The sequence below is a fragment of the Nicotiana tabacum genome, chromosome 10, assembly GCF_000715075.1.
Source record: "Nicotiana tabacum cultivar K326 chromosome 10, ASM71507v2, whole genome shotgun sequence".
Lineage (NCBI taxonomy): Eukaryota > Viridiplantae > Streptophyta > Magnoliopsida > Solanales > Solanaceae > Nicotiana > Nicotiana tabacum.
Genome location: NC_134089.1, coordinates 40,266,551 through 40,282,353, shown reverse-complemented (window position 1 = coordinate 40,282,353; position 15,803 = coordinate 40,266,551).

The window sequence follows — 15,803 nt, the reverse complement described above, 5'->3', positions numbered from 1 at the left end:
ACTTGAATGAATATGTTGAACCTTGAAATCATCATTCTTGATAGATATATAATGTCTTCATAAATATCATGGAATGGCTCTTCAATATCTCCGTAGAGGTATTCTCACTATCACATTATCATGCTTATAGTTATAGCAAGATACATTTGTGCATAAATTGCATGGTACTTCAAGATCAAGAATTGTATATGCTTTAAGCAATTTAAATCCTTTAGGGATTATCATATAAGTATGGTCAAATAAGCCATATAAATAGACTTAGATGTATATCAAGTTTTTATGTCATGCCTAGACATATAAGATAGATAAAGGTGATTTCACATACCGTTGACTTTATACTTTCAAGTTTTTGAACTACATGTATTTCATATGAAGCCAATTCTATTCGAATTGTTTCTTCAAACTTAAGATCCTCGTATGTATTTAGTGCTATCATAGATGTCATCGACGAACATTTTATATCAGTTCCAACCTCCTTATTTTTCATAAAGACATAACATAGAGATCTCTTCATTCATATATTCAGGTACCTGAATCTCTCATGAGATTTTATGAAGTGTTATGTCATGTGATCTTCTAGATCACTTGCCTCCTTATTATGATCAGTTTGATCATTTGCTCATCTTCTTTATCAAGAAGTTTTATTTGAAACCGATTTGTCTATACGCTTTAAGCGAACCACAGACTTTGTCCTTCTAGGACTTAATATGAGCATTTGCAATGAGAATATAGTTACTTTCTTTGGGTCAACAAATACGTATGGCATGCTTTGCAATATATTGCAAACGAATTATCTTTTATGAACTTCAAGTTCATATTATCGTATTCGAGAATCTAGATATACAAATGATAATTCATTCCACGTAACTTTTTCTCAACTGTTTATCATGTCTCCCCCTCATGTTAGAAAAACTAACTTGTTTCCTCGACTTTAAGAATCCACCTTTGTGCGTTATGGTGTTAATCAAAATGTACACCACACATCAATAATAATAAGATGGAATTATTTGGTTCCTGATCCTGAACCACTTGTGAGGGGATAATGTAATATACTTTCGTATATAACCTATATCAAACTGATATAGATAACTTTGTTCTCATAAGAAATTGTTTAGCTATTAAGTGGAGGCACTCAATAAATCACTTTGCTAAACCAACTGTGATGTAAACCAACTTATCAAGATGAACTATCTTAAATATAAAATTTGGAATATGCTCTAAATAAAATTATTGAGCAAGTTACCTCGCAAATACCAGGTTGTGGGTTAATACTAATTGCACATGTAACCATCTCATAGATGTATCTTATGTGTACATGGCAGGTGAATGGGCCCATATTCACTTTTGATATTTCCAGCATTCATGGGATTCAATCCCAATTTTAGTTGGTCAACTAATTAATGAGAACAAGCAATATAAGAGAATTCGTAAAGAACTTTCTAGTTCTTTAATATTTACCCATGTAAATTCTCTATTATTTTTGCACATCATACTTAAATTGATATGGCTAAACTGTTTATGCCAACTGAATAAATTATCAAAATTGATAAACTTCAGGTTTACACCATGACGTGTGCAATTATCAATAAACTTTAGGTTTATTATGATATGAGTTTTTATATCAATAAACTTCTGCTTTATTATTGTATTATTTTATTTATGTAGTACAAATTGGAGAATAAAGCGGGTAGCTTTTCACATACATATTACCTATTGTAGTAATAGAAGATATTAAATCTTTCCTTTATTTATAGTCTCAATATAATCAAGCGCTTTCGCGTATACTTTGGAAACTAAATAAGTTTCTTTGAGACTTACTACAACATAATATCTTATTGGTAACAATTGTGTTTCTCCAAAATAGTATAATTAGCTCTTGCAGAGTTCTCAATTAATTTTGTAGTATCACATATTCATCAACATCCATATGGTTATCTCTTTGAAGAAGGAAGCTATACCATTATGGTTATGGTCAAAATTATATGCAAGATCTGTTTCTTGCATTATTGTTGTCTTTAATAATCACAATGCCAAAATATTTTGGTGTACAATAAGTACGTGACCAATGACCATTTATGTCATAATAATGACATTATTTTCTTATATTATCTCAAACCTCCTTCTAGAGGTGAGTGTGGTATATTCACTACTACTAGCACGTTCATACTCTTCCAAAAATGAATATGTATTCATAAATCAGATGTTGTCACATTCATATCATGAATCGACCATAATCATCTATATGCGCTTTATCAAATCTCATGTCAAATCGATGACAAATATTACTTTCACAGAGTGAAGGATTATTTTGAGAATCCTTATTGTTCTCATTACCACAATAATGACGATTATAATTTCGTCTATTTTCCACGTCCACATCCATTGATACATTCATAGTAATAATTTTGTCTTCTTTCAGACTTATCACATACTACTATCACATTCTCTTAAGGGAATAAGAATGGACCAAATTCAATGGACGTGTTTTCAATTCTTTGCCCACAATCATACATGAATTTGATCATGGCAAGACATAGAAATTTTAACACTTTAGGTGGTTATAATTTCTTTCAAACTCTATTAGAATTACAAGCAAAATTTATCGTCTTTGCTTGTATTTAAAATCAAATTATAGAATGTCAAGAATTTGAAAGAGAAAAGTAAAATACTTACCTAAAATCTAGAATTTAATCATGAAGGAAGTTCATGGAATAATTGCCAATCACTATGCTCAACCCCAAGCTTCTACTCAATTGAGTATTGCGGAGAAAAGCAGGAAAAGAGAATTCTTATTGAATTTTGGGATGAATTACAATGGAATAGAACCCTCTATTTATAGAGAGAGGGTGACTTAGCCACCAAGTAATAAACCCTAGAATCTCTCTAAATATAGACATTCACCATAAATAAAATTTTATTTATAACAGTATCATATTAATGCATGTTGCATATTTTTTTAATTAACATACCATTGAAATTGTTGAGCCGAAGATACACATTTTGATTTGATATTCCACTTTCTAAGCTCAGACTGAAGGTTGGGATGTCCAACATTCAGTGTTTGTATATTGTATATGAAAGTACAAGGGAGAAGGGAATTATTACCCTTTTTAATTTTCTTGATAGTTGAGTAGTTTACCAGTTAATCGAATGTAGATTAGTGCATGAGTATAAGCAGATACTAAGTGCAGAGTTAAAGATGTAGAAAATTAAATGATATGGGCGTTTTTATACTGATGTGGATTCAATGTGAATTTGTATTAGGAAAATTAGCAAATGAGAGGTGGATGTTCGTCAAGTAAACACGTGGCAGTAAAAACACGTATGAGATGAGCCAGCAAATAAGTGATACCGGATCTAAGCATGTGGCCGGTATTGCATGAGTCTTGATGTCATTAAGACATGAGAGAATAATTTGAAAGCAAGATATCGGTTAAAGAAAGCAACATTAAAGGTGTTGCTCCCCCTTTTTCTTGCAAAATCGGGTTTATGACATTTGGAGGGCAACTCGTTCCTTTTGGGAACTGGGTTTTGCATTTTGAAGAGTCGCCACCTAATGATTTGAGGTGCATTAGGACACCAATGGGATTCAATTCTAAGTTTGTTTGGATAACCAAATATTGGGTAAGAGCTTGAAATTATACCGAGGGGAAGGTGTTAGGCACCCCTCAGGATCCACTAGTGTGGTTCCCGGCCACACATTTTATTGTGAATTTAGCAAATATACAAGTACGAGCTCAAATATTAGGGGATTTAAACACATAAAAGAAGAACAATTAAAAGAAGAGTAAAAAGAGTTTGCTAATAAAGGAAAAGGGGGGGGGGGGGTGAGCACGTGATTTTTGCCCTATATGAATTACTCTCATGAATTCAAGAAAAGAACAAATTTCTCCCATTATTTGCAATTTCATAGATCTTGTAGCATTTTGTCGATTGTTCGCATTTTTGTGTGCACGTTTAATTTCACAAATAATATAAAAAAAATACATTGCATTTTCATTTAGGACTTAATATTTCATTTTAGGTTAATTAGTAATTTAGTTGTTTTACAAAATATGAAAAATCACAAAATAGTTCATGTTGCATTTTTAATTTTCAAATTGTTATAGTTTTTCTCCTAATTTAGGAACTGATTATTTTTTGTAATTACCATGAAGAGCAATTAGTTTATTTTTTCTAGATTAATTTAGTTTTTAGAAGATAATTTAGGATTATTTTAATTTGGAAAAGAAAAAAGAAATTAGAAATTGAAAGAAAAGGGGAAGAAATGAAAGCAACCCGGATTTTGGGCCTTTTAATTAATTTTCCCCAGCCCAATCATTTCCACCCTTTAACTCGTCCAATTCCAGGCCCAATTTTAACCCCAACCCGGTCCGTGTTCAAATGACCAAACGACACCGTCCCGAGTTCTTACCATTTAAACTAATCTGAACCCTTCATCTACCCTCATCCAACGGCTCAAATTCCTTCCCCCACATTGCTTATATCTGTCCGAAATCCCCCATCAGTTAAACTAGTCCAAACACCCTTCTTGTCTCTCATCTCCTCCAACTCAGAGACGAAGAAACCCTAGCGCCGCCTCTAGAATCCGCCATTTTTACCGGCGGCACCACCTCCAACCAGACCCAAATCAACACCACAACACCCCCATGACTTCTCCTATCCAAATCCCTAACTAGTTTTCCTCAAATCCTTTCGAAACCTTTCGAATCTTGAATCAAAATACCAAACCCTAAAATCCCAAACTCCCAAATCGGCAAGTCAGTGAAGGATTGAGGCTGAAATCGACTTTATTCGTGTGCTTTCATTGAGAACACACGATTAATATCCATTTCGGTCAAAATCGAAGGTTCGAGGAGTATTTTTCAAGACCTTGTCTGCCTGGTTTTTAGGTATTTCAACTTCTTTTTCTTTCTTTTTTCTTCTTCTTTTTCGTTTAGCTCCAGTCTTCATCTCTTCCTGCTTCGTCTCTTCTGTTTTCTCTATTATTTTTTTTCGTTTTGAATCAATTTTGCTCACATGTTTAAAATTAAAGTTTGTTAGTTCATGTTTGTTTAAATTTCTTTGTTCTTTTGTGTAATTTCATTTTTTCTGGTTTTCAAAGGAAAGGAACTCTGATTTTCTTTTCTTGGAAAATTCTGCTTGGCACATTAATTTCATAATTTCTGATTGAACTTGGGCTTTGAAATCAGAAGCCCAAGAAAGGGATCTAATACGGGTTTGTAAAGCCCAGGTTTGGGCTGGACCTTGGGTCAATTTGACCCGTTTGGTAGGCTGGAGTAAAAACAGAGAGTTTAAGGGTTAATTTAAGAATTTTAGGTTGAGGAATCTTGTGTAACTGACTGGGGAAACTTCTAGGAAGGTGGTTTTGGGGTTGTTTTAGAAAACTCATTTTTAAATTAGGGACATAGGAGCAAAAATAAAAATTCAAAAAGGATCAAAGGGCAATAACTGAGCCCATTTATGCTGCCCTAAATCCTCTCTATAAAGGCATTGTTTCTTGACTCCAAAGGGGATTTTTTTTAGAGATTTTAGAGACTGAAAAAGACTAAAAAAATACTGAAATTTCAGAAGCAATTGAGTTTGTTCTTCAAATTCCAAAAAAATACTGAAAATTGCTCAAATTGGTTTTGGTTTTTGGTTCTCTGAATCCCTTTGTTAGTTTAGAACTTCTGAAAATTCCAAATATTGTGTATCTGGGTGAAAGTTAGTTTGCGTTTGGGTTTAGAAATTTGGTTTGGATTGTTGTTTGGGTACTGTTCTATTGCTAGATTTTAAGCTGATTCTGCTGCCGTTGAGCTTTTCTTTTCATTGCCTTTATTTCTGTTGACATCCAGGTACCCTTTTGGATCTTATGAGTTGATGAAATATACTTTTGAAGCTTTGTGATCAGCTTGACAATTATGGATGAATGAGAATTTGCTGCATATTAGGCTTTACTTTCCAAAGATTAATTGTGTTCTGTTCTCTTTTATGAAATATTTTTTGCTATTTAAGTTATTTGCATTCATTAGTGTAGAGGCAGTATGGTTTTTCATCTGGTTGAAATTCATTGCCCTAGTACTCATATTTGTTTCAATTATTGTGATGGAAACCAATAGACAATAGGTTTAATCGAATCAGTAGCTAAACTTTGTATTCCATCATGTTTAGATAGTGAGTATTGGACTGTATTAGAGTTCTTTTTGTCATGTAATTCAGTGGGACTGTTATAGCATGATTTGTTGTATTCGAATAGTATTTTTGTTTTCTGAAGTAGATAACTGAAGGGTTCCTAAGTAGTAGTTAGTATACAGTCATGTTGAATAAGGAAAATAGTCTAGGCTATTACCTTAGGAGTCGAGCTATGCACTGATTTACTCCTGGTTTGCTTGTAAGCATGTTTAAGTTGGGATTGAGGTTTAAATTCAGAATTGTTCACCTAACAGTCTCATGAGGTTTGATTTGCATTTATATGTGTTGAAGAGGGGTTTAATTAGATTTGAACTCTCACATGATTGTCTATTGAGTTAGCTGGAGACTGATTTAAATCTGATTGCATATACAGTGGTGTATTGTTGACAGCCAGTTGGGTTCATGTTGATACCCCTGATGTTCTGATGTTTTTTGCGTGCCCTGGAGACTCGACCTCGAGTTCTGCACTCTTTAATTCTTAGTTCTCAAAAGATTTGGGTCATTCTTTGGGCCATAGACCTTGAGGCCACATGAAACGGAATTGCAGGCCTCATTTTGCTTGGGTCTGCCTTCTTTAATTTCTCCGTTAATTATTGTTGATGGCGCAAGCTATTTGTTAAATAATCATATCTGTTTTCATTTTTAACGCAAAGCCTTTTTTTAGTTAGTATGACGTTAGTTTTAAAAAAATAAAAATCCCAACTCTTTTAGTGTTTAATTAATTAGATTCTGTTAATCAGTTGAGGTGTGCCATAGTAAACAATACCAATAGCTTATGGCCCTCATGAAAAGAAATAGGAAGCCACTTGAACAATTAGATTTGAGGCGTGCCATTAGTTGAACGTTCCATGGCCCTCGCAAATTTGAAAGTGCGTAGTTGTTTTAGGCGCGTAATTTAAATTAATTTCCTAAACTCGGGTGTGCATTTCATGTGACCCAACTACAATTCCCAACAACACTAAATAAAATGTGTCATGGACCAAGGGTGCATTTCATGTGGCGTGGTTCAAGGTGTGTTTTAAATAACGTTGAATCTTCCTAAAAATAATAAATAAAAGCGGTTTTAAAGTTAAAGGGCACATAGGCTTAAAACGTGTAATTAAATCAGATAATTAGGCCAATAATAATAGTTGTGCGACCGTGCTAAAACTACGGAACCCGAGAATGCCTAACACCTTCTCCCGGGTTAACAGAATTCCTTACCCGAATTTCTGTGTTCACGGACTGTAAAACAGAGTCAATCTTTCCTTGATTCGGGATTCAAAACCGGTGACTTGGGACACCATAAATCATCCCAAGTGGCGACTCTGAAATAAATAAATAATCCCATTTCGATTATCACTTAAATTGGAAAAAAACTGTCTTATACCCTTTCGGGGGTAGGAAAAAGGAGGTGTGACAGCTCTGGCGACTCTGATGGGGATCGAACCCAGAATCTGTGGTTCAAGAATTCGAGCTTAGAATAATTGTTATATTTGGCTTTATTTATTATCTAGTTTTATTCACATATTTGGGCCTAATGTGCTAAATGTTGCTTTTTACCGTTTTGATATTGTTAAACTCTATATAAATTGCTACGAATCCCTCCTCTCTCTGAGTCTTCTAAATCATCTAGGAAATGTGCACTTCATGTGACTTCTTTTCTGTTAGAGTCATTCCAATTTTAGAACGAGGTTCGGACAAGTTGCAAAGCCGGTGAAGCTTCTGTATTCCCGGTACGCTGCCCCCCCGGCTCGAGCTGTTCGCTCGGGTTAGCCAAGTCTAGAATGAATAAACCCAGGTTTTGAACCTAGTATAACATAGCCTCATACCGGATCCCTAGTAAGAGCGCTTATTTGCATCATGTGCATTTGACCTTGGGGACTCAACACAGGGGTTGGGTCCGTCTAGGACAGGTGCACCTGAAATCAAAAGACCATCCTGATACATTTTGCTTGCTACTTGCGCATTTATTTTATTTGGAATGCATGTTGGCCGACTTCTCGAATAAGGGAAAAATTAAGAAAAACCAAATTGAGGTGAGAGAGAGGAAATTACCTGCCTGTGGAAAAACTGATGTCCAAATTACCCCGAAACTCCGCTGAATTTTTTCTGAAAAAAAAGTTGTTTCAAAAGTATGTGTTTTTTGTTGCGTCAAAATTGGCCAAACTACGCAAGTTTGATTCTCACCGGATGTGGGATACGTAGGCAACCCTCATCGGGTCCAACTACTTTTGCAAAAAATAACCCAAAAAAATGTGAAGTGTCGTTGTTTTGTCATAAATAAATTAGGTGGCGCCATTCTTGTCCAAAATAGCCAAAAATGCCCCAGAAGGCGCTGGAAAGTTGTTTTTGCAAGAATAGCCACCTAGGGTCCTTTTTCAAAATTTTGGTTGATTAACAAAAATAGTCCTAAAATTATTTTTTTATTGTCTTGAGGTGCTGAAGGGCTGTATTCGCAAGAATGTTTTAAATTTTGTGAAAATGAGTATTTTTTGAGTCAAAGTAAATCATGGTCTTTTAATCAATCACCTTAAATAAATGTGCAGGATGAGTACAATTGAAAATGAACCTTTCACAGTCCACGAGAAAATCCCGTTAGAGCTGCATATGTGGTGGCATGATTTGGGAGAAGTCAGCAGAAAAATTGTGATAAAAGCTTTGGGTGGTCTTGTTGGGCTTCTGAAGATTAAGCCAAGGAAGGATATAATTGAGGCCTTGATACCTTTCTGGGACCCAACACATAATGTGTTCCATTTTGCTGATTTTGAGCTAACTCCTACGCTTGAGGAAATAGCGGGCTACGCTGGCTTCAGTGAGAATCTTTGAAATCAATACCCGGTGGCACCTAGAACAGTGACTCCTCATAAGTTTTTGGACCTGTTAAGCATCAGTCGGGAAGTTCAAGACAGAAATTTGGCCGAAGGATTTTGTACATTCTATTTCTTGTATCGACGTTACGGGAATCCCCATGGTTTTGAGATGCCAGATACCGGTCTTACTCACTCGGGGGACAAAGATAGGTGAGAAACTCGGCGAGGATTGGCTTTTATAGTGGCATTTCTGGGTGTTTTGATTTGTCCCAGAAAAGATGGAAACATAGAGTTGGGGCTTGTGGGGATAGCCGACTTCATGACTAAAAAGGCAAACAACACCATTGTACCAATGATCTTGGCGGAGATTTACCGAGCTCTAACTGTCTGCCGAGAAGGGGGAAAGTTTTTTGAAGGATGCAATATGCTTTTACAATTCTAGATGGAGGAACACCTTTGCCACCGTCCGGGGTACATGAACTGCGGCATGACCGGTCTTGAATGCATCAAAAAACATGAACAATGGGTGGAAGGCTATGAGTTTCCGGATGGTACGGAAGCATGGTATGCACACTTGAGCTCTCTGACTACAAACAAGATTGAATGGACATTTTGGTGGCTCTCGGTCAGTGAAGTCATTTATATGTTGGCCGAGGTGTGTTTTCTTCTATTGATGGGCCTCCGGAGCATTCAGCCTTATGCCCTGCACAGAGTTCTCCATTAGTTAGGCAGGTACCAGACCATCCCACATGATGAGGACTTGAGTCGGCAGATTATCGAATTAGAACCAAAAGCTGCTTTTCCGGAAGAAAGGGTGCGTCAAATTTGGTATCAATGAGAGGCGAGTTGGAGCCTAGTTACATAACTTGGTACGGTAAAAGGTCCCAAACCCATCTAGAGCCCGAACGACCTGCAAAAAGGCCCCATGTCCAACTATTCACTGATGGAGCGCAGGGGCAATGGGATTGGTTGGGAAAGGAGGCAAACTACAGAGCCATCATAAGCAAATTGGAGGGACAGATCCGGGATCTTAAATTTGACAGAAGTGTACAGGCCGCTGCTGATGAAGGGGAAAAGAAGAAATTGGCTCAAGAAAACCAGGCCCTTCGAGCACAGATTCAAAAGATAAAAATAGCTGTCGAGAATCAGGAAAGGAGCCAAAAGGATGAAAGACTCATAAGGGGACTCAAGAGGAAAATAGTTGAGTATGAGGATGATTTGAAAAAATCCGAGGGTAATCTGGCGAAAGCTCGAGCACAGTTAGCGAAGAACACAGAGGGACGGGCAGCGTTCATTCAAAAGATGAAAGAAAGATATGAAAAAGGGGTCACAGGTTGGGAAAAGGAGATTAGCAACCTCGAAAGTAAAATGGATAAACAAGCCAAAAGTTTCAAAGTCGAGAGAGAACATTGCTACGCTTTGATGGCACAGTTAGAGGGAGACCTACAACACTTGCAGGAGTAGAAGTATACCGCTACCCATATCTTAGAGGCTAGATCCCAGCAGATTGGGCATTTGTTGCAAGAAAAGGGCATCATAAAGGAAAGGATCAGGAGGATCGCCGACTACATTACGATGAAATGCAATGAGTGTGAGGACATGACCAGATCCATGTTCTTCGCCATTTTAATGACCTTTGTCCGCCAGATAATGGAGGATCTATATCATCTCCAAGGGGATCTGACTCATAGGCCCGTGGCGAGACCGAGTGATGTCCCGCGGGCCCCCGGAGCAGTTGAGGCATTGATGTATTCATGATTTTTATTCGAGTCTGTATTTTTGTCTTTCTGTTGGAGTCTGTTAGTCTGTTTTCGAGTCTGTATTTTCATCTTTCCGTTGGAGTCTGTTAGTTCCCCTTTTCGAGTCTGTTAGTTTTTATGATTAAATTTAGTAGAATGAGTCGTTGTAATCAAAACGTTTTGATTTTATGAAAATTTGAAAACCCCAAAATGTTTTTTATTATTTCATTTTATTTTTACACTTATCCCCCAAAACTACGCTTGGTCTGATTCATATGGCGTCATGATACGTAGGCAATCCCCATAGGATTCGATCACAATCAAAAAAGAAAAAAAAAGAAAAAAGAAAAGAAAAAACAGGGAGAGAAGAAGAAGAAAAAGAGAGAGAAAACAAGAAACTGTGGGAAGGAAACAAGGGCAAAACAATGAGAGAAAATGAGGGAATAAAGAACAACGAAAAATCAAGCAAAGAGAGGCAGGAATAAAAAGAGAAGTTGCAAAATGGAAATAAGGGAAAACTGGGATGATGCAAACAACCGATCAAATGCATAATAGAAATGGTTAACTGTTTAGGTGCATTGCATCCCCAATGTGCGGTTGCCTATATGTTAAGCTCTAATCGTTAACAATTTTGTTGTTGAAATCAATCAGGCAGGTGGTTAGTTTGTTTTATTCTGGCAACTCACCCGCACAACACCAGGTCCAAAACTAAGTTGGTCATGGCTAACCAAGAATTGAATGCAAGTGTTATTGATCCATCAAGAGAGGGGGAAGAGTCTGAGGTTAATCTGAAAGAGGAGTTGTATAAGCTGAAACAACAGATGGCAGAGATGTACCAGGCATGGGTGAAAGGGCTTCCACCACCATCCTACCCCGCCAACCCTGCTTTCATCCCGCCGTTGGCTCAACCCCAGGAACCTCCCGTTGTTGATTCGTCTCCAGGCTTTCCCGTTTACCACCACTACCAAGGCACCACTTCCCAAACACCACCAGCTCCACCACCCAAACCAGTTCCATACCCTCATCTACCAGCCACCCCTATTTTCGTGTCACCCCACCCGCTACACTCCACCGTTCCTCCAGTGAGCCTTTATTCCAGACCCAAGATAACCAATACTATCCACCGGAGCCTACTTTCAAGGCCCCAGAACCTTACTCCTACACTCCTCGTTTCGACCTCCTTGTTGAGACTAAGAAACCACCTAAAAATCCAGAACAGGAGGAGATGTTCAGGAAGGTTAAAAGCCTGGAATAGTCGTTCAGAAACATGCAGGGATTGGGAGGCTAGGTGAGCGTGGCCTGCAAAGATTTGTGTCTATTTCCCGATGTTCAACTGCCAGTGGGATTTAAGATGCCCAAATTTGATCTATATGATGGGCAAGGAAACCCGGTGGCCCATTTGAGGGGATTTTGCAGTAAAATGAGAGGAGCCGGTGGGAAGGAAGAGCTATTGATGGCATACTTTAGCCTGAGTCTGAGCGGCGCGGCCTTAGAGTGGTACACTCGTCAGGATCACAACAGATAGTATACATGGGATGATTTGGCCCAAGCATTCGCTTGTCATTTCCAATACAACCTCGAGATTGTTCCAGATCGTTTGTCTCTGACTAAGATTAAGAAGAAACCTAGCGAAAGTTTCAGGGAGTATGGTTTTCGTTGGAGAGAACAAGCGGCAAGGGTTGACCCTCCGATGAAAGAGAGCAAAATGGTGGATTACTTTCTGCAGGCCCTGGAGCCCACTTACTACGACCATCTGGTATCGGCCATAGGCAAGTCCTTCAACGAGGTAGTGAAGATGGGTGGCATGGTGGAAGAAGGGCTTACATCAAACAAAATCATGAGTTACTCATCTATTAAGGCAACTACCCAAGCCATTCAGAACGATACTGGGGGAGTGATTAGAAAGAAAAAAGAAAGAAGATGTGGCAACAGCTGAATCAGGATCATGGTTTAAATCTAGGGGCCCGTCACACCAATATACCCAGCCTCGACCCCATCACCGAACCTACACCCAAACCCCATATAATCTACCCCAACACTATTTCCCATTACTAGACCCTCATATTTCTGTCCACCACACCCAAGCATACACTTAACCTCCTACTTATGCACAATGGCATGCCCCAGCCCACAAAACACCTACCCAGCTCCACAAAATGCTTACCCACCTCCACGAGCCTACCGAAACCCTACCGGCCTAGGTTTCCGACTCAATCAAGCATTTAAAAATGAGAGGTTATAGTGGAAGAAAACCTTTACCACGTTGGAGGAGTCTTATACCAGTTTGTTCCATAGGCTGAGGCAATTGGATATGCTGGCTGATTGAGTCGAAATTTCCAAACCTCCTCTAAAGAATCTTGATTACTCCGTAAGCTGTGAATATTGTTCCAGTACTCCGGGGCATGATACGGAGAATTGTTGGCACTTAAAAAATGCCATCCAGGAGCTCATTAACACAAACGAGATTGAAGTTCAAACTCCAGAGGCACCCAACATCAACCAGAACCCGTTGCCAACCCATCAGGAAACGAACATGATCGAGATAGTACATAAGGAGGGGAGCCCAAAAAGCCTTTGCAGACCGTCATGATGATTCGATCCAGTGAGGTCAAGCCAGTCAAAAAACCCATGATTAAAGGATCAGTGAACAAGTTGAGTGGGACAAAAGGTGAACCATAAGCGGTAGTCAAGAAAGGGTCCCCAAGTGATGGTGCAGCAAAACAAAAAAAGTCAAAAGTGGTTGTGCCAGGAGTGGCAAGCAAGCCTATTATAATTATAGAAGGTGCCCGTACGAATCCTGTCATCATCAAGCCTATAACCCAGCTGTCGATAGTCAACAATAAGGCTATCCCATGGAACTATGAACGGGTGATAGTGACATACAAGGGAAAGGAAGTGAAAGAAGAAGTCAATGAGGCCCATGGATTAACTCGTTCGGGAAGATGCTTTGCCCCGGAAGAGTTAAGAAAAGCTAAAACGTCCAGAGATAACCCAATTCTAGTAAAGAAAGCATTGACTGAAGAAGAGGCGAAGGAGTTTTTGAGGAAGATGAAGGTGTAAGATTATTCCATCGTGGAGCAGTTGAGGAAGACGCCTGCTCAAATTTCCTTGCTGTCATTATTGATCCACTCAGATGAGCATCGTCGAGCCCTGATGAAAATTCTGAACGAGGCTCACGTCCCCAACAAAATTTCAGTAAACCATCTGGAAAAGATTGCCAATAAAATATTTGAGGTGAACAGGGTCACTTTCTCTGATGATGAGTTGCCTGTGGAAGGTACTAAACACAACAGAGCTCTCTATCTTACGGTAAAATGTGAAGATTCTATGGTTATCAGGGTATTAGTTGTCAATGGTTCCAGTGCAAACATTCGCCCTCTCTCTACTCTGAATAAGTTGAAAGTGGATAATGAGAGGATTCACAAGAATAGCATCTGCGTTCGGGGATTTGACGGTGGAGGGAAAGATTCAGTCGGTGATATAGTGCTTGAGTTGACAATAGGACCGGTGGAATTCACCATGGAGTTCCAGGTGCTGAACGTAACCGTCTCCTACAATTTGTTATTAGGTCGACCTTGGATTCATGCACCAAAGCAGTCCCATCCACTCTACACCAGATGATCAAGTTCGAATGGGATAGACAGGAGATCGTCGTGCATGACGAGGATAATTTGTGTGCTCACAGTGATGTTGTTGCCCCGTTCATTGAGGTTGAAGATGACAAAGGGCCCTGGGTCTATCAGGTTTCTGAAACAGTGTTGGTCGAGAAAATTCCAGAAGGGAAATGCGTTCCAACTCCAAAGGTGACTGCCGCATCAGTCATGGTGGCTTTTGAAATGCTGAAAAATGGCTTTGTACCTGGTAAGGGTCTCGACGCATCTCTGCAGGGTATCATACAACAAGTGTCCCTCCTTAAAAACTTGGGTACATTTGGTCTAGGATTCAAACCTACAGCGACAGATGTGAAAAGGGCTAGAAAGTTGAAACAGAGGGCGTGGGCACTTCCAAAGCTTATCCCGCGTCTCTCCAGGTCTTTTGTCAAGCCCGGTGCCATAAAACTCCCAGTGACAACAATTCCAAGTTCTGTGGTCGACATTGATGAAGAGTTAATTGAAAGGTTCCAGAGATTGTTCGATGATGTAAATATGATAGAAGTTGCAGAAGGTTCTAGCAAGGCAGATGTGCAGTTTGTCGGGCCGAATGCAAAGCTTAACAATTGGAAGGCTACTCATCTCCCTACCCGGAAGGAGTTTTGGTAGTTTGCTTTGATTTTCTTTCAATTTATCTGGATTATTCCAGGGTTGTAATTCAGATTTTATGTTCTGTCCGTTTGGATTTATAAACCTTGTTATCTTTTATTTTCAATGAAATGCAATTTCCCTTTTCCATCATTCCTGATAGTTTTATTTTTGTTTTTTCTTTTCTTCCATGTATAGTTCTTTTTATGCTGGTTTCAATGACATGACATGCATGAGAAATCTTCGGCCTAGTATTAAAAGTCAATCTAATTCTGAAATAATAATTCAAGAAATAGAGTGTGATGATGAATCAGAATATGATGAGGATGAGGCCTTTGAAGAAATTAGTAATGAATTAAATCATTTTGAAGAAAAAAACAAGCCTAACCTGAATGATACAAAAGCAATTAATTTAGGGGACCCAAATAATGTCAGAGAAACTAAGATAAGTGTCCATCTTGAACCGTAAATCATGGAAGATATAATTAAAGTATTGTTTGAATACAAAGATATTTTTGCATGGTCATATGACGACATGCCGGGTCTAAGCACTGACTTGGTGGTTCACAAATTGCCCAACTGACCCGACATTTCCTTCCGTCAAACAGAAGTTAAGAAAATTCAAAACTGACATGAGTGTGAAGATTAAAGAGGAAGTCACAAAGCAGCTTGATGCAAAGGTCATTCAGGTCACGCAGTATCCCACGTGGTTAGCCAATGTTGTGCCTATGCCAAAGAAAGATGGTAAGACCAGAGTGTGTGTTGATTACCGTGATCTCAACAAGGCAAGTCCAAAGGACAACTTCCCACTGCCAAATATCCACATTTTGATCGATAATTGTGTCAAGCATGATATTGGG